Source organism: Pinus tabuliformis, chromosome 5_1 (genome assembly GCF_031772625.1).
Source record: "Pinus tabuliformis cultivar Carrire ecotype Pingquan chromosome 5_1, CPIR1, whole genome shotgun sequence".
In the NCBI taxonomy this organism is placed as follows: Eukaryota; Viridiplantae; Streptophyta; class Pinopsida; order Pinales; family Pinaceae; genus Pinus; species Pinus tabuliformis.
The window spans coordinates 40,775,130-40,787,543 of NC_142305.1; positions in this window are offsets into that span (position 1 = coordinate 40,775,130).

A 12,414-nucleotide genomic window follows, 5' to 3' on the forward strand; every position below is an offset into this window, starting at 1 on the left:
CAATGATTTATCTCTCCTTGATCTAACATCCACTAAGAGTATAGAAGTGCAACATCAGTAGTAGATATTAAATGCAAACATCAACAAATCCTGTTCCATTCATTCATCAAAACCTCCTCGGAGGGTGCAAAAGTGCATGTTCTGAGGACAAGTTTTTGACAAATTTCTGGACCCTTCTCTAAATGCATGAGAAGGGTTTAAATACTACTAACTAAATCTAAAAATAACTTATTTACAAAAATTCAGGATGTGGTTTAAATGACCGTCCTTTTTCTAAGCAAAACTATTTCTAAAATTAAATCTAATATCTAACTATTTCTGCATTTGCTCCTTAACATTGCAAGCATTCAGTATTTGCTTGAGTAGAGTCGGCTAACTGTCTTCTGCTTTTAGTTGAGCTAAGCAAACAGAATCGGCAAGAGTTGGCACCATCTTCTCAGCAAAATGGATGATATACTTGAGAGTCATTCACTTACTATGTGGCTTTACCGTGTATGCCCAATAATAATCCCAGTTCAACTTGGTTAACCTTTGCATTGCTTCTGCCTTTTCTTTAGCTTTCTGTTTCAGGTTTGTTTTTATCATTGCTTTCTTGCAATTTTCAGGGCTTGCAGGAGACTGAGCAATTAGAAGTTTTCCTTCTCGAGCAATTTTCTCAGTGATGTGCGATTAGGCGCTAATCGCGCATCGGAAACTGCCTCTGTTCCTTGATCTGGGCTTCTCTGATGCATTTTTCGCCTTTTGCGCCTCTTTCTCTTATCGGGTATAAAGCTCAAAATTTGTAAAAATAATGATTTCGTGAGCTCTTGACCCTGAGCATTAAACTGTCTGTTTCTGATATCAGCATCGTTCAGTACCCATTTAACCATGGCTGTATATGAGAGATCTGTAATGGATGGCTCAGCAGAATTCTGTGAATCTGCGGCTCTGTTGCATGCGGTGTCTGTGTATAAGGGCGCCATTTCTCTGTCTTTGGACATTGGAGCCTTACCCTTTTTCCCCATAGTTTCCTGCACATTGCTTTGTGTAACTTTTGTTCTTCGTTCCTGCAATTCACAAGTGAGGTGAGAGTAATGATAATAAATAATGACAGGAAAGCTTTAAATGCCAAGGATATGCAAAAACACACCACCTTACGTGAACTGGCTCTTCGGAAAACACAAAACCATATTTTATTAACAACTGGCATGTAACTCATTAATTATCATTAAAGCGCGTAACCGGTTCTTGGTTTATGGAAAAAGCTTTTTGAATAATGAGCCAGAACCAACTGCGATGGAGAGATTTTGCGATTTGGTTTGCAATATCGCAGATCGCTGCATCGCATTACCGCAATATCATCGTGTTGTTCTATCGCAAGGTTGCTTGATCGCAATATCGCAATATCGCAAGATCGCAATATCGTCTAATCGTTACTGTTGATGTGCTTTATGCGAATTGCGATTTTGCGATATGCGACATCGCATATCGGCGATTTTGAGGTTTCCAATGTGAGTGCTCATTAATGCATGCGATGCGATGGAGTTTCGCGTCGCAATCTCGCATTTTTTATCATTTTGGCTCATAAGAAGGTACCCTATCATTCTTTGCACGATGCGATATTTCTTAAGGAGTGACTTTACTTTCTTCATCATGAAACTTAAGCTTTTTAGATTTTTCAAAAGTATTTTCCTAAGTCCATGATGGTAAGTTTTATCCAAAAGGAAATATAAGCACTAATTGATTTTTTAAATTTTTTGACTAAGGGTCCCCACTTATATAGTGTTATTGCTAATACTAAATAAGGAGGGGGGTTGTTGGTGGCCACAACAATTGGCGATTCACTTGGAAGAACCAGTTATCTCTGTTTTTCTATTGAATTTTCTAAACTTCCAAAACAGAAAATTTTTCAGAAAGTTAAACTTTATTATGGAAAGATAAAGTACATTATGCTCTAACCTGTCAATGACATTTTGTTTCAACTATTTTCAACTTTGATTATTTGCTCCCTCAGGCTAGTCCTTGTATTTACATCAGTCATTACTTGGTCTGTAAAGATAAAACAAAGTCTTCTCTATAAACCAGTTTTAAATATGCTCATTTGTCGTAGGTAGAGCCTCTGCTGCCAGCAGGCATTTATAGCCTCAACAGGGTTACCTGTTACCCAACAATGATCCTGTATCCTACTTAAAGCAACCTACAACTCTCAAAGAAGAATCCACATCCACACTTATTGCTTTGATTTTCTCTTTACTCTTAAAGAAAAATGTCTTGGTTTGATAGCCAATTTATGACACAGTCATTCACTTGATTTATAACTTTGTTGAACAAGCTAGCTCGTGATGAGACCCCTTGTCTTTTGATTGCAACAATCTTGAGTCATTGCCCTATTGTGGTGTACAGTATTTGGCAAAGTCAGCAAGTTATAATATATGTGATTATGATAAGCCAGCTCGTGATGAGACCTCTTATTCTTCAAGATGAAGTGTATCCTTGGGTTGTTCCTCTGAAAGTTGTGATTTCCTTAGCAGGGAGGAAGTCATTGTTTCCTTAAGATAGCTCTGGACGACAATAGTAGAGTTTTTGGAAATAGTTGTTCTACAAAGAATCTTTATTTTGTTATTGATACCTTTCATTGTACTGACATAAAACAATTTCTTCACTAAAGGTTGTTTTCATCAAACTTTATGAAGTTGAAACTAGTATCATATCTAGGCTAGAGTCTTTAACTGTATCTTTCAATAATAAAGATCAATTTTCCAAAAAAAATTGCTATTTATACAAGCGAAAAATCAAAATTTGAAAGAGAATTGGTGTCTTATTCGTAAATGCCTAATGTAACCACTCACAACTGGTTTTATTATGAAAAGAAAAACAATTACTCTACAAAATAGAAGAATAATCTTCTATGGAAAATATTTCTTGAGAATTTGTCCGTTAACAGGAAAAGAGTCTCTCTTACCTGCTAAATCCTGTAACACAAACGTTGATGGACCTATGATTTCTACAATTTGAAAAGGACCAAGCCACATTCTTTGAAATTTTGTATGTTTCCCTTTTTCTTCATGAGCCTTGTCCCATTTTAAAACTAAGTCTCCCATCTGAAAATATTTTCTGGTCATTATGTTTGAATCAAAAGAGGATTTTACTAGTGCTTGATGATGAGCATGGGTTTTCTTAGCCTGTTCTCATTGTTCTTCTAATTTGATTATTTCCATTTGTCTTAGCTGTAAGGAGGAAGTTGGTACTTCATCAATGTATTGAACTAGAGACAAAGAGGGAATTGCTAAATGAGTCGGAAGAACCACTTCTTTCCCATAAACTAAATTAAAGGGAGAAGTGCCGATAGAAGCTTTTTTCATTATTCGGTCTGCCCATAAAGCATATATTAAAGTCTTATGCCAATTTTTATGATTTTGGTCAACTGTTCTTTTGATAATCCTGATTAGGTTTTTATTTGTAGACTCAGCTAATCCATTGCCTTGTGGGTAATAATTGGCCGAATATTTAAGTTTGAATCCTCTTTTAAGTGCAAATTCAGTCATTACATTTCCAGAAAAGTATGATGCATTATCAAACATTAAAGCGGAAGGCAATCCAAACCTGGTGATTATAAATTGATCTATGAACTCAATGATATTTTCAGCATTAGCTGTCTTGAGTGGAACTGCTTCTACCCACTTAGTAAAATAATCTGTTGCTGTAAGGATATATCTATGCTGCTTAGAAGAGTGAGGAACAATCTCACCTATTATGTCCAATCCCCACTGACTGAAAGGTTGCTCAATGTTAACTGGCTGTAGTGGCAAGGATGGCTTCTTTTGTCTCCCAGCAGTAGTTTGGCAGACTTGACATTTCCTCACGTAACTATGCGAGTCTTTGAATAACGTGGGCCAGTAATAGCCTGCACGCAAGATTTTATGTGCAGTAGCATCTCCAGCATAGTGTCCACCTGCTGGCCCATCGTGGAGTTCTTGCAAAACTTTTTCAACTTCAAATTTCTCAAGACATCTAAGGAGAACAGAATCATAATTTATTCTAAAAAGAATATCATTTATGAGCTGATATTGTTTGGCTTTCAACCTTAGAGCTCTTTTCTTAGTATGATTGAGGTGTGAAGGAGCATACCCGTTCTTAAGATAATAAATGATATCAACGTATAATGATTCTGCATCGTTTAGGCTTACCTCACACATTTGTACCTCTACAGATGGAATTTCAGAAATTTGCGATGCTCCACCCAACATTTTGCAAAAGCCTTGACCTTTTACAATGTTTGCTGGTTTAATTTCTATGTCATATTCCTGTAAGGCAGTAACCCAATTGGCCCTTTTCTCACCCACATCCTTCTGTACTAGAAGATTCCTTACCACTGGAAACGGTACTATAATTTTTGTATGGGTTTTGAGTAGAAAAGGTCTGAAGTATTTGATTGCTTTGAAAATAGCATAAGCCTATTTCTCCACATCTGAATAATTTAATTCAGTGCCCTGTAAATTTGAACTGAAAAAAGAAATTGGGGCTTCCGCTTTTTCTTGATTTGCTTGAGTGAGTATCGCAGCATATGACCTATCTGAGGCAAATGTATATAAAATAAAAGGCTCTGAAAAATTCAGAGTTGCTAAAGATGGAGCATTAATAATAGCTTGTTTGATCAGGTTGAATGCTTCGTGTTCATCTTGGCCCCATTTAAAATTTGAGTTCTTTTTAATCATGGCTTGCAAAGGAGACACGATTCGTGAAAAATCTGGAACAAATCTCTTTACAAAGTTGATCTAACCAAGGAAAGATTGCATGGCTTTTTTGTTGTGAGGTAAGGATATTTCAGAAATCTCTTTGATTCTGTCGGAATCGATGTGAATTCCAGATTTTGACACTATGAATCCTAGAAGTTTCCCTTCACTTAATGTGAAAAAGGATTTTTTCGGGTTAAGTGAAATTCCATACCTTAAACAATGTTGGAAGATTTGTTTTAAATCTCTAAGATGGTCGCTTCGTTTCTTGGAATACACGGTTATATCATCCAAATAAATTACTACAGATTTATTGACTAAACCTTTGAATGCGATGTCGATGGCTCTCTGAAATGTGGCACCAGCGTTAATCAAACCAAATGGCATCTTTCAATATGCATATGTGCCCCATTTAGTTCTGAATGTGGTTTTTAATTGATCATCAGGATGTACCAACACTTGATTATATCCTAAAAATCGATCCAAGAAAGACATTAATTCTGAGCCCGCCACTGCCTGCAATATCTGTTCCATAGGTGGTAAGGGAAAATTATCTTTTTGGCAGGCCTTGTTAAGATTTCGAAAGTCAATGCAAATTCTAATATCTCCGTTTTTCTTTCTAACAGGTACCATATTGGAGACCCATTTAGAATGTCTGACGGGAAAGATTATTTTGGCTTTCAATAACTTATTGAGTTCAGTTTTTATCTGATTTTCTAAATTGGGATGGATCTTTCTTAACTTTTGTTGGACAGGTTTTTCATTATCGATCATTGGAATAGTATGTTGGATGATGGAAGTGTCATATGTTTTGAGTTCATCATAGTTCCAAGCAAAAACATTTTTATATTGTCTCAAAAGATGAATATACTCTAATTTCTCTTCAAGGGCTAGGCTGAGACCTAGATTAATGTTTTGTGGTTTAGCATCGGTTCCTAGGTTTACTAATTCATAATTCAAAGTTCAACTTTGGAGTTTTGAATTGGTAGACCTTTTAAACTGATCTTTCAAATCATACAGGTCTTATAACTTGACTACCGACTTAGGTATAGCATTGTTAGTGCTATCTTGTTGCAATTGTCGATCATGTTGGTCTTTGTCAATTATTTGATTGGAGTAGGATCCTTCATATGTGAGGAAATTTATGATATCAGGATCGTCGTTGAATATTCTCCAATTTGTGATGTTATCAGGAATAGATGGTCTAAAGATTAATTCTATTGAGAATCTATTTGGACTAAAATATTCTGAAGGAATAAGCTTAGAAGCTAGTTAGCTAAAAGGTCTACACTTGCATTCTGGAGTCTGGGAATTGAAGAAATATTAAATGCTATAAAATGCTCAGTCAGATCTTGAACTAAGGATTGATATTGTTTTAAATGACCTGATAAGCAATGTATAGTATTACGTACCTGTCTGACTACAATTTCAAAGTCTCTGAAAACTTGAAGGTACTTGACGTCTAACTCGATTGCTTTGTACAAACCTTGGACTAAAATCTTTTGAAGGAATAAGCTTAGAAGCTACATTAGCTAAAAGGTCTGCACTTGCATTTTGGAGTCTGGGAATTGAAGAAATATTAAATGCTATAAAATGCTCAGTCAGATCTTGAACTAAGGATTGATAATGTTTTAAATGACCTGATAAGCAATGTATAGTATTACGTACCTGTCTAACTATAATTTCAGAGTCTCCGAAAACTTGAAGGTACTTGACGTCTAACCCGATTGCTTTGTACAAACCTTGGACTAAAATCTTCTGAAGGAATAAGCTTAGAAGCTACGTTAGCTAAAAGGTCTGCACTTGCATTCTGGAGTCTGGGAATTGAAGAAATATTAAATGCTATAAAATGCTCAGTCAGATCTTGAACTAAGGATTGATAATGTTTTAAATGACCTGATAAGCAATGTATAGTATTACATACCTGTCTGACTACAATTTCAGAGTCTCCGAAAACTTGAAGGTACTTGACGTCTAACCCAATTGCTTTGTACAACCCTTGGACTAAAGCCTCATATTCTGCTGTATTGTTGGTGCAATCAAATTCGAGTCTGCATGTTAGCATAATTTTATCTCCTTCTGGACTAATTAGAATGCATCCTGCTCCTGCTCCTTTGTTAGATTTAGAACCATCAAAAAATAATTTCCAAAACAAAGATTTATTTACAGGACTATCTAAAAAATTGATACATTTTGAACTATCCGTTTGAGAAATTTTTTTGACTTGGGACAAAACAAAATGTTCTAAGTAAGGTGACGTATGAGCATTAAAATTGCCGAGGAAAGAATCTACTGAGTAATTGCCAATAATGCTATTGTTATATGCTACTGGTTCATTTTCCCCCTCTAGCTCCGTTACTATGTATTTCTAATGTAGTTCTCGTTCAACTTTTATTTGATTTGGTTTACCATTGTAGGGCAGCCACATGTGCGACCAGTCAGTTGTGAAGTATCCATGAAGTTTTTCTGACCAATCCCTGCTAAGAATTAAGCCATAAAATTCTGGAATATCAGCAACTAAAATGTCAATAACTTGACATACCTTTGGGTTGGATGACAACCTTATGGTTACTTGATTTAGTTCGCCAATCACTTCGACTTGAGATCGATCTAGCTGAACTATGCACACAGTGGATTTCTGTGGTTGAACGTTTAATTTGGCACATATGGACTTTGGTAAAATATTCGATGAAGCACCAGAATCCACTAAACAATTATGCACATTTTTATTGAAAATTTCATAAGTAAGGAGAAATGGGGGAGTATGAGATCTCGATCTTCCTCCAATTAAAGTGATGTCATTTGGATCAATCTTATTGGTCGCATTAGTTGGAGGTCTTCCCATGTTATGGGAAGCTTGAGAAAGTACAGCGGCAGGCAAAGGTGCAACTAGCACAGCATGTAATTCTTTCAACATTATCTTTTGTTGATGCTTTAACTTGCTCAATTCGTAAAGAGTGATGTTGGCCCTAGTCTTTTTCATATCTTCTATAATATTGTACTCCATTTCATCCGAAACGATCAGCATTTTAGATGGAGTTGATGAATCTGTTTGGACTGGGCTGGTTTGAGTCGCTTTAGATGTCGTTTTCTTTGTTGCGACTTTATCCTTTATTGCAGAGCTTGCGCTCTTTGGCTTAGGGATAGTTTGGGGAGGATCAAGCTGATTTCTACTTCGTGTGCTAACTGGGAATACTTCTTGATCTTCTTCTTGTGGGAGGATGAAATCCCACATTCCTTGTAACTCTACAACTTCTTCATCGGTTTGCCCTTCAATGGCAATTTCCTCTTCCTCTTCTTCGGATTCAGCATTTGTAATAGAATTGGGTGGCTTTGAATCTGTTGAAGGGCCTCTTTTAAAAGCTCTGTAGGGCTTTTTTGAAGAATTTTCTGCTACTTGCTTCTTGATGTCAACCATTTCGTTGGACATGGTCTTCAGAACTTTTTGCAATCCTTCCAAATCGAATGGATCTTTTGTTTGTTTCTTCTTGGAATCTTCCTTGAAGGTGACTTTCTTGGATTTCCGTTCCTCTATCGCAGATTTCTTCTCTAGGGCTATTATACGTTTCTCTACTGCTATTGCTTCTTTCATGTTTTCGGCTAAGGTTGTTTTATTAGCCCTATCCACGAAGATTGCTATGTTTGATGGTAAAGCAGTGATATACCATTCACTTCGTACTTCTTCGCTAGGCTGGGAAGCAGTAGGAATTTTGTTTAGGATTTTATTGAAATGTAAATTGAAATCTTTGATAGGCTCTCTTGACTTGGCCCTAAGGTTAGATAGGTCGTTGATTAGCGTTGCCGTAGACCTGTCATCACCAAACTTGGTCAGGAATTGCTCTTGGAAGATGTCCCAACTAGTGATAGATCCAGAGGGTAATGAGAAATACCATGATCCGACTGTTCCTTGCAGAGTATAAGGAAAAAGTCGAACAACAGCATCTTCATTAGTAACCCCATTGAGATTAATGGATAGCATAAAGTTGTTTATATGCTCTTCTGCTAGCATGCCTGCCTCGGGATTAAACTTAGGCAGCCATTTCTCAGGATGGGCCGGTATTTGACTCAAGGGTGTAGGCATTAAGACTGCCCCAGGGTTATTCCATGGAGTTTGGGCCATTGCTGAACTACTAACAGAGGAAAGTGTAGAAGATGATCCCTGCGGTTGGGAGGATGAGGATATTACGATTGCAGATGATTGAGGAGGAGTTGTGGGGGTTCCAGTGGGCGGATGGACAATGATCTGAAGTGGAGGAGTGGATGGTTGACTTCACGGTGAAGAGGTTGAGATGGATGATGATGATGAAAGAGTCTCACTATCGGACTCTTTAGGTGATTTCCTTGCTCTTTTCCTTTTGGGAAGAGGTAATTCGGTTGGTTGAACGCCAAACTTTTCACTCTTTAATCTGGTCAGGGGATGAGCAGGGTTATATTGCGAAGTCACGCTGCCTTGAGATTTATCAGATCTTTGAGGAGAAATAGAAAATCACTGAAGTTTGTGAATCAGAGATTCGACTTCAGGAGGTTCAATAGTAGATTGTTCTGAAATGTCAGGGTTTGTAGCAGCGGTTGATGCTCCAGCGACTTCTAACTCTGGATTTAAGTGTAATGGAGAAGTTGGGGGAGATGGTGAGGGCGATTTACTCTCAGAATGGTATTTAGATTTAGATTTACTTGCCATTCATAGTTCAGGCCCTCCTTCTAGCGCCAAATATGTTGAAGCCCCAAAAATCGAGTCTACAACAAGGGGGATACCCGCCCGGTCCGGACCTTGGTTGGCAGCTCCTTATCTGTTTGGTATAGCGGGTTCGACTGGGGATATGGGACCAGTTTCCCAATTTATGAGTGTGTGTGTGTAGAATTTGATGTTCCTGATCTAATAGTTCCTAATTAAGATATTCTAATTCTAACTTTAATCTAATGCTATGCTATTGTATTCTAATAAGCAGCAACATCTAAGTCTATACTAACCCGGGGTGTAATTCTTCTATTATGCGATCTAAAAAGATTTCAAATAACAACTAGTAATAAAGATCATTTAGCTATTATGAGAAAAGAAATCAATAAGGATGAACCACTTCATATAAAAAGTTAGACGAAACAATTGTGAAAAACATATCGCATAATGAGATATTCATACATTAAGCATAAATAAATAGCTATCGCCGTACAAAAGTTCCAAATGATAACTCAGGCATTCATGCAGTAATATATAAACAACTAAAACTGCATATCACTTTAACACATAAGCAGAAATGGTTAAGAGATAAAAGTACCATTTATAACTAGTCCTACTCATGAGCTTCAAGTGACAATGATTTATCTCTCCTTGATCTAACATCCACTAAGAGTACAGAAGTGCAACATCAGTAGCAGATATTAAATTCAAACATCAACAAATCATGTTCCATTCATTCATCAAAACCTCGGCTCGGAGGGTGAAAAAGTGCATGTTCTGAGGAAAAGTTTTTGACAAATTTCTGGACCCTTCTCTAAATGCATGAGAAGGGTTTAAATACTACTAACTAAATCTAAAAATAACTTATTTACAAAAATTCAGGATGCGGTTTAAATGACCGTCCTTTTTCTAAGCAAAACTATTTCTAAAATTAAATCTAATATCTAACTATTTCTGCATTTGCTCCTTAACATTGCAAGCATTCAGTATTTGCTTGAGTAGAGTCGGCTGACTGTCTTCCGCTTTTAGTTGAGCTAAGCAAACAGAATCGGCAAGAGCTGGCGCCATCTTCTCAGCAAAATGGATGATATACTTGAGAGTCATTCACTGACTATGTGGCTTTACCGTGTATGCCCAGTAATAATCCCAGTTCAACTTGGTTAACCTTTGGATTGCTTCTGCCTTTTCTTTAGCTTTCTGTTTCCAGTTTGTTTTTATCATTGCTTTCTTGCAATTTTCGGGGCTTGCAGGTGACTGAGCAATTAGAAGCTTTCCTTCTCGAGCAATTTTCTCAGCGATGCGCGATTAGCACTAGGCGCTAATCACGCATTGGAAATTGCCTTTGTTCCTTGATCCGGGCTTCTCTGATGCGTTTTTCGCCTTTTGCGCCTCTTTCTCTTATCGAGTATAAAGCTCAAAATTTGTAAAAATAATGATTTCGTGAGCTCTTGACCCTGAGCATTAAACTGTTTGTTTCTGATATCAACATCGTTCAGTACCCATTTAACCATGGCTGTATATGAGAGATCTGTAATGGATGGCTCAGCAAAATTCTGTGAATCTGTGGCTCTGTTGCATGCGGTGTCTGTGTATAAGGGCGCCATTTCTCTGTCTTTGGACATTGGAGCCTTACCCTTTTTCCCCATAGTTTCCTGCACATTGCTTTGTGTAACTTTTGTTCTTCGTTCCTGCAGTTCACAAGTGAGGTGAGAGTAATGATAATAAATAATGACAGGAAAGCTTTAAATGCCAAGGATATGCAAAAACACGCCACCTTACGTGAACTGGCTCTTTGGAAAACACAAAACCATATTTTATTAACAACTGGCATGTAACTCATTAATTATCATTAAAGCACGTAACCGGTTCTTGGTTTATGGAAAAAGCTTTTTGAATAATGAGCCAGAACCAACTGCGATGGAGAGATTTTGCGATTTGGTTTGCAATATCGCAGATCGCTGCATCGCATTACTGCAATATCATCGTGCTGTTCTATTGCAATATCGCAATATCGCAAAATCGCAATATCGTCTAATCGTTACTGTTGATGTGCTTTATGCAAATTGCGATTTTGTGATATGTGACATCGCATATCGGCGATTTTGAGGTTTCCAATGTGAGTGCTCATTAATGCATGCGATGCGATGGAGTTTCGCATCGCAATCTTGCATTTTTTATCATTTTGGCTCATAAGAAGGTACCCTATCATTCTTTGCGCGATGCGATATTTCTTAAGGAGTGACTTTACTTTCTTCATCATGAAACTTAAGCTTTTTAGATTTTTCAAAAGTATTTTCCTAAGTCCATGATGGTAAGTTTTATCCAAAAGGAAATATAAGCACTAATTGCTTTTTTTTTTTAATTTTTTGACTAAGGGTCCCCACTTATATAGTGTTATTGCTAATACTAAATAAGGAGGGGGGTTGTTGGTGGCCACAACAGTTTACAAGATGATATTTGAACAGGATCTACCCTGCATGTCGAAGGAAGCAATGGAGGCACTGATATACATTGTTGATTGGTATGCCTCACCGTCCGGAACCTTCATAGGAATGTTCAACGCGGAGAAGCCTCAGCATCTTCTGCCGAAGTTTTCCTTGGACATACTCTTCATGCAGGAAGTAGCATATCACATCTCGACAAGATTGAAAACTAGAATGCATTGTAAGAAGAAGGCCCCTTGGCCCGCTCTTCCATTGCGGATTGGGTTATATGAGATCCGATGTTTCAAGCAAGCGGGTGTCGAAGGAGAATAGATGAAGAAGTATCCGTTCGACCTTCGAAGTTACAATCCATATGACCCACATTGTATTGTGAAAGATCACTGCATGAGAGTACAATTCAACTGGATCCATGGGGAATTTCATTGGGTGGAGGAGGACACATGGAGATATTGCTACAATTGCTCTAGACCCAATGAACAGGTCAGCTTTGCTGTGGAGTGGTTAGCGAAGCAACATGAAGTAGCATCTCGGAGAGCGCCAACAGCAGCAGCAACAGTAGCAGCATAGGCAAGCATACCAG